Raw genomic sequence first — 5514 nt, 5'->3', positions numbered from 1 at the left:
CGTCTCTCTGCAGTCTGCTCTCTCTCTCTCTCTCTCTCTCTCTGGCAGTGGTGGAAACTAAGTAACTAAGTACATTCACTCAAGTGCTGTTGCTTGGGTACAATTTTGAGGAACGTTAAAGGGGGTATTTCACTTTTAAAACAATGCTGGGGTCATTTTAACGTCTACTCAGGCTTTTGTGTGTACCCCTAGACAATGTTTAAGTTGCTTGATTTAGATGCCGCTGCTGTTGTACCCCACTGGCTCACCTGCCAGTGAGGAGCCCCCACCGGGAGGACCGCACAGTAGTGCCTCCTCCATCCTACTCCTCTCGTTCAACAGTCCTTTGCCGACAGGTTGCCGCCCCCCAGACTGTAGGAGTACGTACGTGCAGTGACAAAAAACACCCTCCCCGCCCAGCTTCTCCTCCCCGAACACGGCCCATTAGACTCTATGCACAGCAGCCATATTGGAAAGAAATTGGGCCGCTTCCTTACTTCCTTCACAGGTGTTACCAATCATACTAATTAAGGCTCTGTTCCATTTAGTGTAGCACAGTGGTTCTCAAACATTTCAATTTCAAGGGCCCCATAACTCGGAGAGTGTACAAATGGAACAGTGACGACGAACCAACAAAATAAAACACAGCAAAAGCAGCAGACAATGAAACAAACAGACAGGAAGACACATTAAAACAATAACTAATAATTATTGTATAACTAAAGAAAGCTAGATACTAAAATGTATAAATGAAATGCCAAGTAGGATAAAAAACAGTTACAAACACTCTGTTGCAAGTACCGGCCCTGCATTCCAAATACATTTATCACTTGAGTAAAAGTATGTAATTATTGGCATTAAAATACATAAATGTACTCATTATGCTTTTTTGTCCGCCCCCCCCCCCCCCCCCCCCCCCCCCCCCCTAAAAATAGCAGATCTACAAGCTCACAACGTGTTGCATCGTATATCGGATCATTTCATATAGGCAAAGTATAAAAATATGCTTTAGTGGTTAATCTTAGAACTAAAGTTGTCAAGTAATTGTAATACAAATTTTCCTCGGAGATGTAATGGAGAAGAAGCATAAAATACAGAAAAATGGAAATGCTCAAGTAACGTAAAAGTACCTAAAAATTGTGCTTAAGTCCAATACTCGAGTAAAAGTAACGTAGTTGCTTTCCACCATTGCACACTTTAGAAGGAAGACATTCCGCTGGTCAGTGTTGACATTGCGTAACCACCAAGCCTCTGTTAAACCAACAAACACCTTATGTAGCATTTTGTGCTTGAAGCGGCACAACTCTTCATGTCAACAGAGTTGGCTTTTTCAATCTCACACACACACACACACACACACACACACACACACACACACACACACACACACACACACACACACACACACACACACACACACACACACACACACACTTATCCCAAAGCAGGGTGCCAAACCCCAGGAAATGTTGACCTTTTGCACGCAGAGTGGAAGCTGGAGTTCTGCTTGACTTGAAGTTTTGATGATGTACAAACAGTTTTAAGTGCATGGCCAACACCCAGCAGCAACCCTGGAGGTTTTTTAGCTACTGAAATGGACGGCTTGAGGAGGTGCATTGTCCTTAACTACACCTCAACATTGTACGTAGAAATTGATAGTAAAACTTCAGTTAACAGTAGTTATTTCAGCATAATGTTTTGTTTACAAATAGCCATGTATGTTAATGGTATAATTCACTTCAGTAACATAAAGGAACACTTCACCCATTTTCAATGTCTCCATATAATTGGTCCTCACAAATGCTCATTCTAAAATGGATAGTCCGAATCATTGATTCTGATTGGCTGGTTTCCATTTAGTAGACGTGATAAAACACACTATAATCTTCTCCTTACACCAGCTTATATCAGTCACAGGTGCGTTATTTGTTTCTACAGCGTATCCGTAGCTGAACGAGGTAGGGGGTGCGCTAGTTTTCCTTACAAGCCCCGGCCGTGTGGGACTTCTAATAAGCCCGTGTTGGACGGCGAGTGACTGAGGGGCTTCGGGCAGGGCTTGTAAGAAGAACAAGCGCAAACCATCTGTGTTAGATTCTCTGCCACTAGGCTAAGTTGCTAGGCTAGCAGTTTACACGGGAAGACGTAGGAACTAAATCTGGCTTAAAGGAGTAGTTCACAAAAAAATACTTATTTTCTATCAATTACACACCCCATGAAGCCTTCAATTCATGGAGATATTTTTAGGTTTTGTCGCATTCCTAAGCCAATAATTTGATGACCGGGTGGCTGCTACCGATGACTAAGCAAGTCAGCTGGTCATCAAATTATTGGCTCAGGAATGTGACAAAAACATCTCCATGAATTCAACGCTTCATGTTGTGTGTATTTGATAGAAAATAAGTATAATATTTATTTTTGTTGAAAAAATATGAATTTCTATTTAATCTCTTACTTACAAAGAGATTGAGCTAACAAGTTTTGTTTCTCCATGATGTTTGGGAAAAGTCTCTCAGGAAGTTGCTCTTCCTGGTTTGTGCTGTGGTAAGCCGGGAACTACTTTCTTGTAGAAGTTGTTCTTGTTGTGAATTATTATTAAGACCTTTTTTAATTGGGACGTGTTCTATGATTTTCATGTTGCCATGTTTATCAGTTTAATTTGGTACTGATCATACAACGTTCTTTTGTTTCTAAGCCTCAACCTGATTTAAACCGTCACTTCATTTGCATAGAACCATAACCCACCTGAAAATAAAAAGAATGTCCTTCCAGTACAGATGTAAAAATGTATGTATATACTGTATAACAGAAATTGTAAATCTTTGTTACACATTTGTTTTGAAAAGCAATCAGTGTGGTGAGGCCCAATGGTACTTTCTTTTATTTTTTATTTATTTTTTATTAATGACTGGGCTGTTAACAAAACATGAAATTGTAAATATACATAGATCCTAAGTTGTACAGAAATTACTATACAATGACTAGACAATGATGTGCAACTGTCTCTGCATAGCACAGTCCTAATAATTCAATTCCTGTATATATCCTGTGTAAATACTGTATTTTGGACACTCAATTTTGAGAAATTAAATGACATTGACTTGTGCCTCTAGGTGTCACTGATTTTGAGTCACTACAGAAGAAACAAATAAACAAACAAACAATCAAAGGGGATTCCTGAGCCTGCATGTTCTAAATCAACCTAATTCCACACAAAATAAAAGTCTTAAGATTCAAACCCCAATCATCAAGCCTCTCCCTTTCTGTCCTGCCACCAGGCCTTTCACATCAATGAGATGTTTTAGGGCATAATATTTGAGGTTGCAGGGAGAGGTGGCAGGTCAAAAGATGAAAATCTACAGCACACAACACTCCCTGACAGAATGACTTAATCTGTACATCCGTGATTAGAGGGTTCATTATGACACAAAAACTGAGAATGGTAAACACAAGACTGAGAAGACATACTCTTCTTGGTTTAAGTATGTAAGATGTTTTTTTTCCAAGTTAGTGCCTGGCTCTAATCTTAAATTCAGTGTGAACCATGGTGGTACAGTTGTAACTTAAGATAAATGCCTTCCAAACTCATGTAGCGAGGTCTATTGGTTCAAAAAAGGATATATCTTTTTTTTGTGCCTTAATCGTTCACTGGAGAGCATGCAATATAATTAATCGGTTGTACAGTGGTAAGATGCATGCCTTGCAAAAGATTGTGATGAACTCAGACTGAGAAGTCTCTTGGTTAAAAAAAAAGATTTTTTTTTTCTTCTTTCTAAATTATGCCTGGCTCTAATCTCTCACTGAAGGGCACGCCATATAACCAATTGAGTATGAACCACAGTGGTAACAAAGATACCTTGCAATGTCGAGATTGTTCAGTCCCTTGGTTAAAAAAATGTTTGAGTTTTTGCCTGGCTCTTTCACTGAAGAGCACGCAATAGAACTAATTGAGTATGAACCATGGTGGTACAGTATCCTGGTCACCAGGATCAGTGCTGCATCACTGGGCACCAATACCTGGGGGGGGGGGGGGGGGGGGCACCAAGGCAGGGCAAAAGTGAGAGAACACTGTTAGGCTACTATTGTCGAAAGACCAGTGAAATATTGAAACAATGGCTGCTGAAACTGAAACGTGTCGGTTGGCAGCACCCACTTTTATCTATTGTTTTTCCAACTGAACAGTGGACTATTTTTTGACCCTTTTTAAGTTTGCCTCCTCCACCTGCCTACATGCTTTTTCCACACTACGGAGAAACTTAAAGGGATATTTTATTTTCAAACATGTTTGGGGTAATTTTAACGTCTTCTTGGGCTTTTGTGAGCACCCCAGACAGTTTTTTTTTTTTTTTTTACATAATTTTTATCCCTTGATCCCCCAATTTTCTAAGTGATCCTGGGCACTACACTCCCCCCACCAGCCTAGGGAGGCCAGGGCCGAGCTCATGCCTCCTTCAATGCATGAGAGCCAACTGACCTTCTTGTCACCTGACAGGGGGGAGTTTCACTGGTTGGACGTAGCACGTGGAAGGAACACGTTATTCCAACCAGTTCCCTTCCCCTCCATCAGGCGCCCCGGCTGACCAGGGGGAGGCAGTATAGTGACCAGGATTACAACATGTTTTTGTGAGGGTATAGACCCCTTAACAGACGACGTCATACTGGCTGCGTGCAGCCAGTATGCGCGCAACGAAACCCATTATATCAGGTCTCGTTAGGACGCGTCTCACTAGCCAACACACACAAGAGGGGGTTGGGGTGTGCTGAAACCAGTGCACCCCGAAACAGGTTGGGAATTGATTGCGTGAAACAATCACCTGTGCGTCCAGGCTCAATGTTAGTAAACAAATAATTGGTCTATTAACTACCCTAGGAGACACGGAGAACATGCACCCCAGACAGTTTTTAAGTTGATATTTAGATATTTGATATTCATTTTAACAGACACCCCCCCCTCCTTTTATTTTATGTTTTCATTATTTTATTTTTACATTTTCCCAAAAAATTATAAAAGAATAAATGAAAAACGTTATTGAAAAAAAAAACTCCTCCTCACGTATTAGAAGGACAATATCAGTCACCTACACTATTCAGCTACACTACATGGAACAGAGCCTTCATTAGTATCATTGGTAACACCTGTGAAGGAAGTGATAATATGGCTGCTGTGCATTAGAGCCTATTAAGGGGACCTCAGGCGCAGCCTTCAAATGTTCTATCATGTAAGTCAGAGGTTTTCCATTTTCCACTCTTTAAATACTTCCTCTCTCCGCTACAATTCAGTGGCAAATAATGCGCGTATTTGACAGCTTTTTAAGCTGTACTTAAGTTAGCCTACTTTCCACGTGTTTCCAAGTGTGTTTATGAGAAACGACAGCCTGTTGCGGTACGGAGAAGTGCAGCATTAAATATACCTCAAAATTGTACTTGAGTACAGTACTCGAGTAAATGTACTTAGTTACTTTCCACCACTGTTGATGTGTGGTTGCTAAAGCAACGGCATGTAGTGAAGGTAAACAAAAAAAAAAGATGGAGGAAACG

This window comes from Gymnoscopelus microlampas (genome assembly GCF_963454915.1).
Source record: "Gymnoscopelus microlampas genome assembly, chromosome: 4".
In the NCBI taxonomy this organism is placed as follows: Eukaryota; Metazoa; Chordata; class Actinopteri; order Myctophiformes; family Myctophidae; genus Gymnoscopelus; species Gymnoscopelus microlampas.
This window is presented reverse-complemented; position numbering follows the sequence as displayed.